The 19,559-nt window shown below is 41.4% G+C and overlaps 1 pseudogene; it reads left to right on the top strand.

The window, feature by feature from the left end:
• Nucleotides 1-19,559, top strand: part of LOC114227130 (60S ribosomal protein L37-like) — a 75,471-nt pseudogene extending 55,912 nt beyond the window's left edge.

Raw genomic sequence — 19,559 nt, 5'->3', positions numbered from 1 at the left:
TGATTCCAGGCACGTGAGGGAGGCAACCAATTGATGTGTCTCTCTCACATCGATGTTTCTCTCTCTGTCTCTCCCCCTCCCTTCCACTCTCTTTAAAAATCAATGGAAAAATATCCTCAGGTGAGGATTAACAAAAGAATTAAATAATAACAGGGGCAGCTCCTACTCAGTTCCAGCCAAGACCATATGGAAACCTGGGGCCAAAGAAGGGAGAGCTGCCATCTTTTCAAGAAAAGGCAGAAGTTCAGAGTTTTATGAGCCATCTCCTGATTTTGGGGTGTTGTCAAATAACTCAAAGTATAAAAACATTGGACAGGTCAAACAAAGCTCACTTGTGGGTCAGATTTGGCCCAGCAGCTACCATTTGCAACTTCTATTCTGAAACTTGGACATTAATCTCTGAATTTTATCAGTCTAGAGCTAGAGCAGAAAAAACGGTGGAGCTATTAGGAAGCTGAGACAAATGATTCATTGGACCTTAGAGATCATTAGTTTAATTCCTAATTGCATAGATGGGGAAAGTGAGGCTTGAGAAGAGAAGTGCCCAAGGGCACAAGTCAGGCCTTTGAAAAGCAGCACTCAGCAGGCCTGGCTGGCATTGGCTCTTCTCCCCTCAGTTTTCTGTTTGTTTATATGTTTCCATGCTCTAGTTTGCAGCTGTTACTGATACATATGTCCTCTACTGCACTCTGGATTCGCCCCCATTGAAACCCAGGGATCTGTCCTGGGCTTGATCTGGAATCTCTGCCTGACTCCTGGCCTGGAGCTGGTGCTGTTCTTGAGTCTGCTGCCACTGTTTCCCTCGGGCTCCTTGCTGGGCCTGTCTGATTCTCCCACCTTTGCTGGCTATGATACATTAAGGGGCAAAAATAGGGCTTGATGTCAGTCTTCCTGAGTCCTATGTTTCATATACTCAGATACACTACTTCCTGGAATTAGTATATCCCTACAGAAAGGAAAAGCAAGTTTGAATGTCATTTTGTGTATGTGAACTACAAAGTGAGTTTGAGTACATTTCAATTTTGCTCTTTCTTTCCCTTTTTTTTTTTTGCCATCTAATAGTTAGGGACAACTTATTCATTAGACAGAGCAAGCAGTGTCTAGGATCCATGATACTTTTAAAGAGCCATGAAAATATTTTAATTTCTTTTAAAATCAGAATAAAAATAAATAGATAAAATAATAAATATATTAAAATGATTCCAATGTACTTAATGTCACTGAACTGTACACTTAAAATGGCTAAAATTGTAAATTTTGTTATATGTATTTTAACACAATTTTTAAAAGTGAAGGGACCCACAAATTTAAAAGTGCCCAGGGCCCATGAAAGTCACAATTCAGCCCTGCTAGTAGTGGGTAGTTGGCTAATTTATATCTATCATAAATTTTGCATTTATGGACCAAATCATGTGGACTGCACCTCTCCCACTTGTCCATGATTACAAAGGCCTAACCATAAAAGTTACATACTATTAAAAAACAAAATTCTACTGAGTAAATTTTAAAGATGTTATTGGTTTTATTGAATGAATCATGAATTGGTAGCATCCTACATAATAAATAGAAAGGAGCTCCAAGGAGCTATAAAAAATGGAAGGCTTTTATAGGCAGAAGGGGGAAAAGAGTAGATTGTTTCAGGCTTAGGTACCCTACTTATGGAGGATGGAAGGGGTTTTATCAGGGACTAGAGGCCCAGTGCATGAAATTCGTGCATGGGGGGGAGGGTGTCCCTCAGCCCAGCCTGCACTCTCTCCAATCTGGGACCCCTCTCACAATCCAGGACTGCTGGCTCCCAACCACTCGCCTGCCTGCCTGCCTGATTGCCCCTAACCACTTCTGCCTGCCAGCCTGATCACCCCCTAACCATTCCCCTGCCAGCCTGATCAATGCCTAACTGCTCCCCTGCCAGCCCAATTGCCCCTAACTGCCATCCCCTGCAGGCCTGGTTGCCCCTAACTGCCCTCCCCTGCAGGCCTGGTCCCCCCCAACTTCCTTCCCCTGCAGGCCTGGTTCCCCCCAACTGCTCTCCCCTGCTGGACTGGTCCCCCGCAACTGCCCTCCCCTGCAGGCCTGGTCCCCCCCAACTGCCCTCCCCTGCAGGCCTGGTTACCCCCAAACTGCCCTCCCTTGCAGGCCTGGTCCCTCCCAACTGCCCTCCCCTGCTGGCCTGATAGACCACAACTGCCCTTCCCTGCCGGCCATCTTGTGGTGGCCATCTTGTGTCAACATGGGGCAGCCATCTTTGACCACAGGGGGGCAGCCATCTTGTGTGTTGGTGTGATGGTCAATTTGCATATTACTCTTTTATTAGATAGGATTACCTCACTAGTGCTAGCCAGGTAATTCCAGGTTGACTGGTTAAAGGTTATATTCATAGGAAAGGCTGAAACTATAATTAGTTTTGGTGTGAAGTCTCAGTTTGGTGACATAGGTTTAGCACAAGTGACTCAATTTAGAGCCCCTTGTCTCTTTTGTAACAACACCATAACCCAGGTTTCCAACATCTGCTACCTGGTGACAGCTATAGAGATTATTCAGGTGAGATGCTCAGTACAATAGCTTTTAAAGCCTTGTTAGTTTTTGTCTCCACAGTATAGATTTTTCCTTAGCACAGTTGAAGCCAGACACTTGGAGCTGGGCAATTTTATTCCAAAGGGCGTTTTTAATGCCTTTTTAATGAACAGATCTCTCTTTGACTACCAAAACAGCCTTCTGGTGGCACTCCCTAACTTGACTTTTGCTCCCATACAACCCAGAATGATCTTTTAAATATGTATCTCCCTGGAATAAGATTATTCAGTCAGTGACTCCCAATATTTTCATTATTTCAAAAGTTCAATGGAAATCTCACTCTTTATGGCAAGTGAAATAGACTAATTCAAAGTTGCTTTAGTTTGGGCTGGAAATGTACCAGCATGCTTGGTACAGTTAATACATTTAGAAAAAAAACAAATGGATTTTTCTTCCTGATGCATAGTTGGTATTACAATGAGGTCTTTCACTCATGGGCCTTTGGGGAAAAGTTCATGAATGGGTCCTTGAAAGTGAAAAGGCATGTGGGGATCCCTGGAAGTGTCTGAGCAGAATTTGCCTGACCCTTCTGGAAGGACAGTATCACTCCAGCCACAGAGGAATCACTGACTAGCTGACTTGGGGGAAGGGATGGGGGGCAGCAGAAACATCACATTAACATTCAATGCAAAGTGAAAGCTTGTCTTGAGCAAGGGTGAATGACTCAGCAAGGAATTTGTTTCCAGGATTATAGTTACTGCTCTATCTGAAATGTCTATATTACATAAAAAAGTAGATTCTCATTATTTCCTTGAAAGTAATTCCATTACTCGCCAGAGGCAAATAAACAACAAACACATTTCCTAGAATTTTTTTACCCTAGAATATTTTTTAAAATCCTACAGTGAAAGCATTGCTTTAGATCACAAATGCTTGGCACATCTGGTCATTGAGAGAAACTTGGCCTTTGGCAAGATGAAAGACATTTTGGTTTTTAATCCAATTCTACTTGTTTGTTTGTCTCTTAGTGCACATAGTTATCATTTCACATTCTTATACTCAGTCTCCTTTCTTCTGATAATTGTCACCCTTCTCCCCCCCCAATTTCACTGAGAAATTATAAATATACACAGAGAGTCCATTGTTTTCTTAATTGATTTAAGTATTCTCTGTGCCATTCTGGACACAGGGGCTATAGCAGTAAACAAATAAAAGTCCTTAATGAAGCATATTCAGGAATTCAGGCATGTGATCTGGATTATCCCTTAACATAATATTTCCTTTAACTACTCATTCAGAAACTAGTTCAATAATGTACATGTGGAGAAACCAAGATGGCAGCATAGGTAAACACCTAAACTGCTGCCTCGCACAACAATATCAAAACTACAACTAAAAGACAAATTGGACACCATCCAGAACCACAGGAAAGCTGGCTGAGTGGAAATTCTACAACTAGAAAGAAAGAGGAAAGCACGTTGAGACTCAGAGGAGCTGCAAAAGGCTGAGGTACGGAGACACGCTCGCGGAGAGGACCAGCGGCTGAGTGCACAGGCGGCTGAGTGCGTGGCTGGCTTTCTAAAACAGGAGGGAGACGGAAGCTCCCGACTGTGCTGAACTCCAGTCCCGGGCGAGACTCTGGAAAACCAGACTCATTCGGGGGGAATCTGGACTGTCAGGAAAAGAGAAAGCACACTGAGACTCAGGGGAGTTGCGGAAGGCAGAGTTCCAGAGGCACACACGCGCAGAGAGGACTGAGTGCTGAGTGCAAGGGTGGCTGAGTGCGTGGCTGGCTTTCTAAAGCGGGAGGGAGACGGAAGTTCCCGACTGCGCTGAACTCCAGTTCTGGGCGAGTTTCTGGGAACCCAGACTCATTCAGGGAGAAACTGGACTGTCTAGCAGCAGGCGAAACTCAAGGGCGGCTTTCTCTCAGAGGTGCTTGCAGCAATTACCGAGGGACACTGAGACCCAGGGGCCTCATAGGGCAGGGCTGATGGGAAGCCAAGGCTGTCTCCTCCGCCCTGAGACTCCGCCCCATCCAAGCTGAGCACAGAGGCTTTTGCAATTTTGCAAGTCTTGTCTCATAAGGGTGTCTCTAGCACAGAAGTTCTCCCAGCGTAGACACAGCTGATCCTCACAGCCAATTGACCTGGAGGTCAATTCCTCCCAGTGATACCAACAACAATCAAGACTTAACTACAACAAGGCTGTGCACATAGTCCACAAAGGGGTGCACCAAGAGTGTCCACCTCAGGTAACTGGGGAGGCTGAGCCATTGGGCCCTATAGGACACCTAGCACACAAAGCTACTCTACCAACTCAGGGAAGCAGCGAAAATGTGGAGACAAAGAAATAGATCACGAATGAAAGAAATGGAGGAAAGCAAATGACTGGATATAGAGTTCAAAACCACGGTTATAAGGTTTTTCAAGAATTTCCTAGAAAAGGCCGATAAATTTAGTGAGACCCTCGAGGATATGAAAAAGGACCAACAAGAAATTAAACATACACTGACTGAAATAAAAAATATTATACAGAGACCCAACAGCAGACTAGAGGAACGCAAGAATCAAGTCAAAGATTTGAAGTACAAAGAAGCAAAAAACACTCAACCAGAAAAGCAAAAAGAAAAAAGAATCCAAAAATTTGAAGATAGTGTAAGGAGCCTCTGGGACAACCTCAAGCGTACCAACATCCGAATTATGGGGGTGCCAAAAGAAGAGAGAGAGCAAGATACTGAAAACCTATTTGAAGAAATAATGACCAAAACTTCCCCCACCTGGTGAAAGAAATAGATTTACAAGTCCAGGAAGTGCACAAACCCCAAACAAAAGGAATCCAAAGAGGACCACACCTAGACACATCATAATTAAAATGACAAGAGCAAAAGACAAAGAGAGAATATTAAAAGCAGCAAGAGAAAAACAGTTAATTACCTACAAGGGAGCACCCATACGATTGTCAGCTGATTTCTCAACAGAAACTATGCAGGCCAGAAGGGAGTGGCAAGAAATATTCAAAGTGATGAATAGCAAGAACCTACAACCAAGATTACTCTACCCAGCAAAGCTATTATTCAGAATTGAATGTCAGATAAAGAGCTTCACAGATAAGAAAAAGCTAAAGGAGTTTATCACCACCAAACCAGTATTATATGAAATGCTGAAAGGTATTCTTTAAGAAGAGGAAGAAGAAGAAAAAGGTAAAGATAAAAATTATGAACAACAAATACATGTCTATCAACAAGTGAATCTAAAAATCAAGCGAATGCCTTGCCATACTAGCAGTCAGCAGCTGTGCATCGCTGCAGGTTGCCCAGGACCAAACCAGAGAGGGTCGGACCTGCATTACCACTATTTGTCCACCACCCAGAACTGAAATATCATTGCTGACATGTACACATAAGGAACTGTTTGACATAGAAATTGAGACTCAAAAGAACTGTTGGCCCAGAAAGAAACTCACTATAGACTGATTCATTCATTTGCCTCTCAGCATAACCATTATTGCTTGTCTCATTTTCGGTTCTTATAAGTGTATTTCTAGTATCACATGAGCTCACTCATCTAGGGGAAATGATGAACAACATAGACTGATGAACAAGAACAGCATTGATCAGGCTGTCGGACCTCAGAGGGAAGGTAGAGGAGGGTGGGGATAAGGGAGAGAGATCAACCAAAGGACTTGTGTGCATGCATATGAGCCTAACCAGTGGTCACGGACAACCAGGGGGTGGCGGCATTTGTGGGGAGGGGTTTGGGATGGGAATAGGGGGGATGAGGACAAATATGTGATACCTTAATCAATAAAGTAATTTTAAAAATTTAAAAAAGTAAAAATCAAGTGAATAAAAAATCTGATGAACAGAATAAACTGGTGAATATAATAGAATCAGGGGCATAGAAAGGGAGTGGACTGACAATTCTCAGGGGGGAAGGGATGTGCGGGGTGCGGGAATAGACTGGACAAAAATCGTACACCTATGGATGAGGACGGAGGGGGGAGGTAAGGGCAGAGGGTGGGGTGGGAACCGGGTGGAGGGGAGCTATGGGGGGGGGGGGGGAAGAGGAACAATTGTAATAATCTGAACAATAAAGATTTATTAAATTTAAAAAATTGAAAAAAATGTACATGTGTCTTAGGTGCAGTTTCCTAGAAGCAGAGCCTGAGGCAAGAATTCAGTTGTAAGAAAGATGGGGAGTACTCTTAGGAAAAAACATATAAGGGCTGAGGGAAGCAAAATAGAGAAGAGGAAGGGGCCAAGCAGAGAGCTAATGTAGTGTAAAGTCCAGATTTGGCCTGATTTTGGATATAAAAGGGGAAGTTTGTCTGTGGAACTCAAATTGCACTACCGAGTTGTTTCTGCCTTGAGGCAAGGGGACTGCCCTTTTATAACTCATCTGTCAGTCATTGGTCTAGAGCTGTGGTCGGCAAAATGCGGCTCTCGAGCCACATGCAGCTCTTTGGCCCCTTGAGTATGGCTCTTTCACAAAATACCACGGCCTGGGCGAGTCTATTTTGAATAAGTGGCGTTAGAAGAAGTTTAAGTTTAAAAAATTTGGCTCTCAAAAGAAATTTCAATCGTTGTACTGTTGATATTTGGCTCTGTTGACTAATGAGTTTGCCGACCACTGGTCTAGAGATAGAAGCAGTGTAATCTCCCAGGCATCCCTGGGCTAGGAGGCCAAGGGAAACTCTCATAAGTCAAGGTCACAGGTTTAAGCTGCTTAGCCACAACCTCAAAACAGATGTGGGTGGTGGGAATAGGGGTAAGGAAGGGAAGGGATGCACCAGCTGATACAAGGAATCTGGGTGGAGTATCAAATGCATTTATTATCATTTATTATTGCATGTGTCACAACCAGCTAATCTGAGACAGTGAGGTTCAATTCTGAAACTTCTGTTGGAACCCTTGGAAAAAGAATCTATCCTTTTGCTCATTGTGAAATTAGTAGGGTGCATACCTAAAGCTGCTTAAGCCCACCAAGAGTCAGCTGAAATGAAACAAGTACAGTATAGAGAAATGTAAAGAGACAGAATCCTGAGGACATTATTTGAACCTCACAACCAGCTGTACAAACAGGCATGTAGCATTGCTACAGGTGATACCCAGTTAGGCAGAGCATAAAAGTTGATGAGGGGCACAAATATTAAAAAGAGAGCCAAAAAAAAGAAGCACCTGTGGAGGGTGCTGAGAGGTCAGTGAAGTAGGAGCCAAAACTAAAGAAGAAGTAATGTGAAATATTTCCTGATAGCACTTTCCCCGTTTTTCTAGATTTCCTGGGACTATGAAATGTACATGTTCATTTTTGCCTCCAATTCAACACTCCCTTCTTGGAGATTCTGAGCCTTGCATAACTCCTGCTTACCCTGTGATCCCACTTCTCCTGGCCACATGTTATTAGAACCAATGGAAACCAAGCCAAAGGCAACCAAATTCTCTGGATAATTTAAGATGAGGAGCCCAGTGATGATCTCTGATGGACATTTTAATTAAAAAGCCATAGACTTGCCCTAGCCGGTTTTACTCAGTGGGTAGAGCATTGGCCCCTGGACTGAAGGGTCCCAGGTTTGATCTCAGTCAAGGGCACATACCTTGGTTGCAGGTTCCCTGACCCTGGTCAGGGTGCGTGCTGGAGGCAATCAATCAATGTGTCTCTCTCACATTGATGTTTCTCTCTGTCTCTCCCTTTCCCTTCCACTCTCTAAAAATCAATGGGAAAATATCCTTGGGTGAGGATTAACAAAAAATCACAAATAAAGCCATGGACTGTGGGCCTAAATCACCACAGGGATAAGGCAACACCACAGCCAGTAGGAAACTAAAATAATGGAAGAAGAGGCACCTTGGGAAGACAGAAGAAAACGATCCTCACAAAGAAACAGGTTAATAAAGCAAATACTAAGAAAGCAGAAACCAACTTTATGGGAATTGGAGAGGTAGTTTCACATCCTGACTTTTTAGTTTCAATTCTGTGTCATCAGAACATTTCCTGTCCCCAGATGATCTCTTACAATAATGTACTCTTCACATAAGTTAACTCAAATGGCCTTCTGTTTTATTGTCAGTCTTGTCTGAAATAGAGACAAATTACCTATCACATTTATGTGGCCCATTAAACAGAAGTGTATCACATTTATACAATATGGTAGATTGGTTTATTGACACCAATTCTTTTTTCTTTTTTAATTTTAGAGAGGAAGGGAGAGTGTGTGTGTGAGAGAGAAACATCAATGATGAGAGCGAATCATCGATTGGCCTCCTGCACACCCCACACTGGGGATCAAGCCCGCATCCCGGGCATGTACCTGACCAGGAATTGATTAGTGACTTCCTGGTTCATAGGTCAACGCTCAACCACTGAGTTATGCCGGCTGGGCTGACACCAATTCTTCACCTTTGCCTTCATGCATTCCCTTTGCCATATGACTTTACAGTTCCTCTCATTAGAGGCAGAATGTATTTCTAACTGTGTGCAAAGCATCATGACTTGCTTTGGTCAAAAGGGTGTTAGAAGACATTAGACATTTGAAACACTGAAGACTTCTTGTGCAGTTGGGTTTGCCTCATCAACCTAAGCCCTAGAATGAACACATATGGAACTTATCTGAGTCCTACTCTTTTTGTTTTTTTTTTTAATCCACACCCCAGGATATGTTTTTATTATTCAGAGAGGGGAAGGAAGAGATAGAGAAAAACATCTATGTAAGAGAGAAATATTGATTGTTGCTCCCCCCATTGCCCCTCCCCCACAACATACATCCCTCTAACATACATCCCCCCAACTGGGATTGAACTGGAAACCTAGGTATGTGCCCTGACCAGGAAAAAACCTCTCAACCTTTTTGTATAGGGGACTACACTCCAACCAACTGAACCACGTGGCCAGGGCTCAGCCCTACTCTTAATGAGGAACCAAGCACAGGTGAACCCACTGCTTGAAGTAAAGCCAGCCAACCAAATCCCATCTAGATCAGCTAACTCAGTGGTCGACAAACTGCAGCTCGCGAGCCACATGAGGCTTGCCGCTCTGTTGACTAATGAGTTTGCCGACCACTGAGCTAACTCCAAGACACACAGCAAGAATAAGTAAACGTGGGATGATTTGCTACACAGAATTATTGTGAGTATAGCTCACTGATATGTACACTGATAATTCCTGGAATATTCCAGCCTAGCAAAGCTATTGCACCCTTCCTATACTTAGTGAAATTTCCTTGGCTTTCCTCTCAACTCACAGGGGAACCTGTGTGGTGGGCCCAGCTTTGTGCATCAGGCTTCAAAATATCCGAGCTGTCTTGAGGTTCCACTGGACACATGAACTTTGGTTCTCTTCAGTGTCCACTCTAAAAACATAATTCTTCAAGTTCATGGCTCAACCCTAGCAAGGCTGATGAAGCTTACCTACAACAGGTGCTGAATTTTGGAGCCTAACAGCAAAGCAGTGCCAACTAACTTCTTTCTGCCATAGCCAGACCAAGAGATAGCTAAGAAGACCATAAGACCCTGACAAGTAATTTACATAAATTATTTCAATTAACCTTATAGTGTCTTGAAGTATGCATTATAAAATATTATCTCCATTCTTTATCGGAGATGAGAGTTTTAATGACATACCCAAGGTCACCCAGCTGGTTAATGGAAGAATGAATTAGGATTCGTGTCCCTTAAATCCTAGTTGGTATTCTTTCCTCTGTATACCAGTGTGTACTCCACGACAATGTGTCCAGTTCCTTTCAGCACATATCAGCTAACCCAGCTGGAAGGGACTAAGTAGTCATGGAGTCCAATTCTCTTACTTCAGAGGAGTGATTAAGTGAGATCAAAGTGGCAGAAGATTGGGGATTATAATCTAAAATTCATGACTGAAATTGAGGGCATGTTCTGGGCACTAGGCTGTCCCAGCTCTTGGAAAGGACTAAAATTCTTTTGCCAAGGAAAGAGTATTTATTTTAGAAGGTCAGCCACACTGTAAGAGAAATACAAACAGAAACTGCCTGGTGATTATCCAGTGTATCCAGTTTATGGAGTCTAAGATCCCCTCTAGACTCCCACCAGCTTTAAGTCAAGGGCTGTACCCTCTCCCACTTCTAGCTGGAGTCTCACAGCAATTGACTGTTCCATTCAAATCAGAATGAGGGCCAATTTCTGTGCTGACCTATCAGTTCTGCCTCCTGGCTACATGGAAGTCGAGACAGGCCCTTCCTGGAGGCTGTAGCTGCACTCACTCACAGCCTGTGTTGGCTCTGTATTATTGCATTTCAAGGAGCCAGCAGGCTGAGGGCTGGAAGAAGATCCCATTAAGGATTATGAAACAGATGCTTCACTGCTCCTTTTTTGCTGTCAAGAAGACTGAAGAATTAACCACCAATGAATTTATGGAAGTAAACAAAAATAGTTCCAGAATCAAGAGTGCAAGAGAAAACAGCAATTAAAAAAAAAACACTATAAATTTGAAGAGACTATAAAGTTTCAAGCTGTTGGCCATCTGGCTACCTTGCAGTGACTCCCCTTTCTCTTCTCCATAACTCAAAATTTGAAAATGTTATTTCTGAGACATATCCTCCTCCAAGTATTGGCAATATTTTGGAAGGACTAGTTAGTGATGCCTCAGAAATTAGAATAGAACTTTAAAAATTTGAAATTAGGAGTCTCTAACTGTATTTTTACCTTTTCTAAAGTACAATGTCGAAGACTACCTCCTTCCATAAGGACAGCTCAACCATACCGCTCTGTGAGTTTCTCCCTTGTGAATGTCATGGACATGGTGATGTGCCACTCAAATGCCCTTCAATGAAGGATTGCTGCACCAGCTGTTAGGAGTGCTATTAACAGACAGCTTCCAGCCATCAGCCCCTTCAGGGTCATCTCATCTATAGAGATTAACCTCTCCCAAGGTCAATCTTTCAGGGATGGCCATATCCAACAAATAATGATGCAGAAAATAAAGGCCCAGACACCTCAACTCAATGTGGAAAACTCTGAAGGGCCATTCTCACTCTGAAATTCCCTTTGAGAGGCCAAAGCTGCATCACAGTTTGATTCCTCCCTGTGTCAACTCTTGCTTCCTTCCTTCCTCTTACTTCAGCAGGAATTGACCCTAAGGGCACTTCCCAATAAACTTCCTGCACACTAAACTCTATCTCAGATCTGCTTCCTGTTTCATTATCTCTAATTTGAGGTATAAATTGTTTCCATATTTTTTCAACTTTTAAATAGACAATTTTTGAGCAGGTTTAGATTCACAGCAAAATTGAGCAGAAGGTACAGAGATTTCTCATATATTCCTTGCCCACCACACACACTCCCATATCAAAATCCCACACCAGAATAGTTCATTTGTCACAACTGATGAACCTACATTGACACATCATTATCCAAAGTGCATAATTTATATTAGGGTTCTATGAATTTTGACAAATGTAAAATGACAGGTACCCACCATTATCAATAGTTACTTTAAGAATTTCTGCTTTGCCCAGCCTGTGTGGTTCAGTGGTTGAGTATCAACCTATGAACCAGGAGGCCACGGTTCGATTCCTGGTCAGAGCACATGCCCAGGTTGGGGCCTTAATCTCCAGTAAGAGGCATGCAGGAGGCAGCTGATCCATGCTTCTCTCTCATCATTGATGTTTATCTCTCTCCCTTCCCTTCCTCTCTGAAATCAATTAAAACATTTTTAAAAACAAACAAACAAATTTCTGCTTTATGTCCCTGACCATAGCCCTTTCTGATTAGTTTTATCATGGTCTTCTTCTTCTTCTTCTTCTTTGATTTTTTTTATTGTTTAAAGTATTACATATAGTAGTACATATATCTCCTTTATTTTCCCCATTGACCTTCCCCCAGCCTCCCCTACACCCTGTCACATGCCCTCATCCCACCTCCCCCAGTGTCTTGTGTCCATCGGTTGTGCTTATATGCATGCATACCAGTCCTTTTGTTGATCTATTTCCCCCCCCTCCCCAACACTCCCCAGCCTTCCCGCTTTAATTTGACAGTCTGTTCGATGCTTTACTGCCTCTGTATCTATCTTTTTGTTCATCAGGTTTTAATGTTCTTTATTTTCCATAAATGAGTGAGATCATGTGGTATTTTTCTTTCATTGCCTGGCTTATTTCACTTAACATAATTCTCTCCAGATCCATCCATGCTGCTGCAAATGGTAAGAATTCCTTCTTTTTTATAGCAGCATAGTATTCCATTGTGTAGATGTACCATAGTTTTCTAATCCACTCATCTGCTGATGGGCATTTAGGCTGTTTCCAAATCTTAGCTATGGTGAACTGTGCTGCTATGAACATAGGGGTGCATATATCCTTTCTGATTGGTGTTTCTAGTTTCTTGGAAGTGGGATTACTGGGTCAAATGGGAGTTCCATTTTTAGTTTTTTGAGGAAACTCCATACTGTTCTCCACAGTGGCTGCACCAGTCTGCATTCCCACCAGCAGTGCACGAGGGTTCCTTTTTCTCCGCATCCTCGCCAGCACTTGTCGTTTGTTGATTTGTTGTTGCTAGCCATTCTGACAGGTGTGAGATGGTACCGCATTGTCGTTTTGATTTTCATCTCTCAGATAATTAGTGACTTTGAGCATGTTTTCATATGTCTCTTGGCCTTCCTTCTGTCCTCTTTTGAAAAGTTTCTATTTAGGTACATTGCCTATTTTTTTATTGGATCATTTATCTTCCTTTTGTTAAGTTGTATGAGTTCCCTGTAAATGTTGGTGATTAAACCTTTATCAGTGATAACATTTGCAAATATGTTCTCCCATACAGTGTATCATGGTCTTCTTATGTTCTGATCAGCCCTCACTACAGACACTTGAATAGACCCGAAAGAGGGAGAATCAGGGAGGATGGGGTTTCATGACCAGAAAGTCATGAGGAGGAACTGGCTGGGTTTTAAATATAATCTCCTTTTTATTTATTTTATTTTTATATTAAACATACTCCTTGTGAAAAGACAGATTTCACATGAAAAGTAAGAATTTCCCCCACTCTGAAGCCCTAATCCCTCACCACATAGTTAATCAGTAACTGTGGTTAATGATTTCCTTTGTGTTTGTATTTGAAGGATTGGTTTTAAGGGAGAGATGATGATTCTGGCTCTAGACACATTAAGTTGAGGATTATGATGTTACATCTTGGTGGCAATGTTCCAAGAAACAGCTGGATATTTTTAAAAGGCTGTTGGAGAAGTGAGAATTAATGGGATAGATCTGGATCTCCCTTCCCCCACCCCTATGTTGTTAATAGTGTGAGAGTGAAGGAACCATGAAAGAGAGAAATAAGAGGGAATAAAACAGAGCACCATTCATTTGTGGACTATAATGAACAACATAAACGGATGAACAAAAATAGATACAGAGACAGAGAAGCATCGAACAGACTGCCAAACATCAGTGGGAAGGCGGGGAATGGGGGGTATAAGAGATCAACCAAAGGATTTATATGCATGCATTTAAGCATAACCAATGGACACAGATACTAGGGGGGTGAGGACATGTGCTGGAGGGTGGGGGTGGCCGGGTAGAGGTCAATGGGGGAAAAAGGAGACATATAGAATACTACATGTAATACTTTAAACAATAAAGAATTAAAAAACAAAAACAGAGCACAATTCTCAACCTTAGGCAACATCCATGTTTTAGAGGTGGCCAAAGAAAGTGAGGCCCTTGAGGAAACAAAAGCAATGGTCAGTGAGATTAAAAAAAAAAAAAAGTTGAGAAATGCTTCTGTGTTTTGGTGACATGTAAACTCCATGTCCCCGTGAAAATGCAATATAAATATAATTGACAGTCAATATTTCTTCCAGCAGGAAAACTTATAGCACACATAATTACATTTTGTGCTGTATTTTACTGCAGAACTGGCTGCTGCTTGCTCTTGTTCACCAGTCTTAGTTTCTGTATACTGGACTTTGGGCCTCATGTCCATCTAGATATGTCACATGGACCATACAAGCTCTCCCCATGCCTCAGCTTTCTTGACAATTCTACTCTTTGGTTGAAAACCTCCCTCCTGTCCTACTGTGATAGGCCATCTTCTAAGATGGCCCCCAAATGATCCCCCAAACACTGCTATTTATACCGTTGAATAATTCCTTCCTATACATTTGGGCTGGACCTAGTGAGTTGATTCTATGGCAGGAAGAAGAGCATGATAAACCTAATCAGAACAGGGCTATGGTCAAGGACATAAAGCAGATGGGATGCCACTTCCATGATTTTTAAAGACTCTAATTTCTGTCTTACTAGCAAACTCTCTCTATTACCTCTAGGCTTGAACATTTTCATGAAGTAAGCCCCCATGTGACAAGGGACTGAAAGCATCTTCTAGCTAATAGTCAGCAAGGAACTGAAGCCCATAGTCCAACAGCCCATGAGTGACTGATGGTTCCTAACAATCTGAATGTGAGCTTGGAAGCTGATTCTTCTCCAGTTGAACTTTCAAATGAGATCACAGACTCTGAACTAACACCATGATTGCAGCCTTTTGAGACACTGTGAAGCAGAGAACCCAACTCATCTGTGCCCAGATTTTTGACCCCAGAAACTATAAGATGATATATATATATGCTGTTTGAAGCCACTAAGTTTTGGAGTAATTTTTACACAGTAACAAAATAACTAAATCTCTGATGCTGGTTGTCTCAGAAATGTCCCAAATCTCAAGTTTCAGTATCCAGGAGTGCAGGAAGGCAAATTCAGGAGAGTGATGCTGAGGCATGAACCAGAACAGTGACAGGGGGAATAGAGAGGAGTAGTGTATAAGAGGCAGGGCCAGCTGGACTTGATCAACTGGATGGTGGAGGATTAAGGAGAGGAGTCAACGTGGACTACCAGGCTGAGAGTGGGGCTGTTCCCTAAAGAATGGTAAACAAAGGGTAAGGGGATGGAGAGATGGTTTTACATATTATTTCCTGTGTTCAAGCTAAAATAAAAGTTTATTTTCAGACTTTCCTGATCTGATTAAAAGCAGATCTGTTGGGACCTAGCTGGTTTGGCTCAGTGGATAGAGCATCGGCCTGCGGACTAAAGGGTCCCGGGTTTGATTCCAGTCAAGGGCACATGCCCGGGGTTACAGGCTCCATAACCAGTAGGGGGTGTGTAGGAAGCAGCCGATCAATGATTCTCTCTCATCATTGATGTTTCTATCTCTCTCACACATTCTCCCTTCCTCTCTAAAATTAATAAAAGTATATTAAAATTTTTTAAAAAAATAAATAAAAGCAGATCTGTTGGGAAAGTGTGTAGGGGTATATATAAAATAATTTTGAAGCTGGGTCATGGGTACATGAAGATACACTGCATTTTACAATTCCTTCAAAATTTGTATGTTTAAAATTTTCCATAGTAAAACTTTCTAATGGAGAAAGGTTAGGAGCATTTGAGATCTTCCTTCCTGGCCTGTCATCAATTTAACTCAAATAAACATAAAAATTTAAAAAAAGGGCTAACAGCTAGATGGATTACTTAAATCTATGCAAAGGAACAATGGAGAGAAAGAGAGAGAGAGAGAGAAATATATTAAAGGTAACAGGCAAAACACACACACACACACACACACACACACACACACACACACACACACACACACACAAACAGGATAATTTAAAGCAAAATATAAGAGAAAGAGCCTGGGAAATCCCCTAAGTGAAGAGGCAGTAACTAGAACTTTTAAGGGGAGCCTATGGCCTTGTCCACTGAAGACTCAGAGCCAACCTGAACTCTGAGTTTCAAGGATAGTCTCACCCTCTGTTAAGATGCTTAGGATATTTCATGGGTAGAGACAGTAGCAGTATCATCTAGAGCAGGGTCATTGTAGAAAGACATCTGTAAACCAGGCAGGAAAGTACAAGAGACAAGCCCCAGAAAATGGACCTGGCTAGGGAAAGCATCCAAGTAGGTACCAGTAGCCTGCTGAGGTGCAAGACTGCCTTCTACTTTGGCCTCACTGATTGAGAAAAGAGGGGCTGGGAACAGAGTGGCTAAGTGTATATATTAGACCTTCCAGAGGAGGTTTGGGAGGCAGAAGGCCTTCCTTCTGGGTGGAAGTAAAAGATACTGCCCTACAAAAGCTAAGAAGGAGCAGCCCAAGACTGTTACCAATCCCACTGACTCCTGGGATAAGGGCCACCCTACTAACCTTCCTTGTCAGCCTTTTATAATCCCAAAGGATAGTGGGCAATCTGCAGATAGCTGGACGGTTAATTTGAACAACTGGGATGAGGCAAGAGTAAAACAAATGCTGATAGTTAACCTACAGACTTGGGCTCATGGTAGGAGCTCTACATGATCAAATAAAATATAGAACCATCCACACAGTACTATGCAAGGCGGATTATAGTTTAAAAGATCATTCATGGGAACAAGGCCATCATGATGGGCCTTGCAGAGGTAAAGTAAACATTCCTTACTAAACTGAGAGACATACTAAACTCCACTACTGCTCTCACTGAACCTCTCCCCTCAGGTGCAGATAGCATCTGCAGCTCTGCAACTGAGTCGTTGCCTTGGCAAAATATATTAGTAGCAATGGTGTGTTGGTAAATATTTAACAACGAGCTTTCAAGGGCTGAAATGGAGGAGAATCACTGATTTAGCATTTGCCAATATCGGTGGTGTAAATCCTGATTCCAACCTGCCATCAGAGACATCAGCACAAGTAGCTCTTACAAGCAACCCATCCTCTTCAAGTCTCAGCTAAAGCACCATTCCTTTGAAGTTGCCTTTATGAGGATCCTCACACCAATCAGGTGTCCCATTACATGGCTTTATAGAATCCTGTACTTTTTCATAGCACTTATAACAATCAGAGTAGTTATATAACTAGCCATTACATAATTAGTTGTTTATTATATAAGTAGTTATTATATAATTAGCTGTTTAATGTTTTTATCCTCTGCTAGAATATAAATCTCTACAAGGGCAGGGAATGTGTCTGTCTTGTTCACCATTGTCTCCCCAACACCCAATATGGTGCTTTACATAGAATAGGCATGCAAATATACTTGTTAAATGAACAAAAGAATGACTTACGGGAACTGCTCCATTCTCAGTTTCTCCCAGGCTTTTGTCAGAAGGGAAATCCCTTTTTCAGGATTCACAATCCATCTTGATCTCAGCTTCTGGGAGGCACATGCAGATACACTGGGCCTCACTCTTTCTTGTAGAGGCATCATGTACTTTGGTTTCATGTTCTCTTCCTGGTTCTAGGTATCTGTTTATGGCACATGTGCTCAAGACCATTTATTGAAAAGAATCATTCAGTGCTTTAGCCTTAAGTTAAAAGTGATAATTAGCTGTAATTATTTCAATAGCCCTTTCATTATTGAAATATTAATATTAGTGTTTTCATAAGTAATTTCTCATCATGGTAAGTGGTAATTAAATGCACTTATTTTATAGCCTTGAAGGTAAAATACAAAATGATGTTTGCAACACTATTCATTTTCTAGAAACAAATACATTAAAGTGTGTAATACACTCAGTATTGTTTAGTTTTAAAAACATTTTTCTCTGATTATAATAGTGTGATTACTATAGAAAATTTTGAACATGCACAAAAATGTAGAGAAGAAAATAAATGTCACCTATAATTCTAATACCTTGAGAAATCTACTACTAACATTTTTAAAATATATATATTTTTATTGATTTCAGAGAGAAGGAGAGAGAGAAACATCAATGATGAGAGAGAATCACTGTTCAGCTGTCTCCTGCACACCCCTATTGGGGATCAAGCCTGCAACCTGGGCATGTGCCCTGACCGGGAATTGAACCTTGACCTCCTGGTTCACGGGTCAAAGCTCAATCACTGAGCCACACTGGCTGGGCTACAATTAACATTTTTGTGTAGTTTCTTTTATTGCATTTGTTATCTGTATCTTATAGTTCAAATTTTTAGGAAAAATAAAACCATATGCATTTTTAGTTTTATATCATGTTGTTTTTTTGTTTGCTTGCTTGTTTGCTTTTGTAGATTGTGGATATAAATTGGTACTCCCTCTTTGAAGTGCAACTAAAAATAATGATACAAATTTTAAATTCACATACCCTTTGACCCAGCAATTCTATTTATCCTCCAAATGTGCCCCTTGTGCATGAAAAGGTGGATGTATAAAAATGCTTTAGTAGTAAAAGCTCCAAAACAACCTAAATGTCCACATTATATCCATATAATGAAATACTACTTAGCCATTACAATATATATATATATATATATATATATATATATCCTCCAAGCTCAGTTGTTAAAGAGAAAGATATAGAACAATGTTCATAGTATGCTCTCTCATCTTTGTAAAAACTTTAAAAAGTATAAAAAGGAGATTATATACCTTTATGCCAATATGGGAATAGAATATTTCTGAAATCAGATATTAAAATCTGTAAAAATGGCTCTCTTTGGTCTCAGCCTCAGAAGTGAGATGACGAAGGGAACGTTATGGTTCAGAAAGCACAACAACAAGACTGTGCCACTGCTGTGCCTCAAAGGCCTACCACCTTCAGAAATCCACCTGTGGCAAGTGTGGCTACCCCGTCAAGAGGAAGAGGAAGTATAAACGACAGAACATCTAAAAATTATATACTGCAGATTCAGGCACGGATTCCGTAAAGGAACAACACCTAAATCCAAGAGGGCAGCTGTTGGAGCATCCAGTTCATCTTAAAGATTTCAATGATTAGTTGCAAAATAAATGTTCTGGTTAAAAAAAAAAAAAAAGGTAAAATCTGTAAAAATGGTTCTGTTGGGGAAGAATCTGGGGGTCTGGAATGTGAGGAAGGTTTAGTATCCCTTGCATATACCCTTTTGCAATGTAATTTTCTTTTTTTATAATCATGTATATATGTATTTTTAAATTAGAAAAGGTAAAGGATTTTTAAAAGGACCTGCAATTCTAATATTTATAAATATCCACTGTTAAAATTTTGATATGTTTATACCTTTACTATGAGTATATGTTTGTGTGTGTATGTGGATACATACATAGCCATGTATATATGCTGATAAGAAACAATCCCCAAGATAAAGTCAAAAT

This window comes from Eptesicus fuscus, chromosome 18, assembly GCF_027574615.1.
Source record: "Eptesicus fuscus isolate TK198812 chromosome 18, DD_ASM_mEF_20220401, whole genome shotgun sequence".
In the NCBI taxonomy this organism is placed as follows: domain Eukaryota; kingdom Metazoa; phylum Chordata; class Mammalia; order Chiroptera; family Vespertilionidae; genus Eptesicus; species Eptesicus fuscus.
The sequence above is the reverse complement of the archived record's forward strand: the minus strand, read 5'-3'. Positions and strand labels throughout refer to the sequence as shown.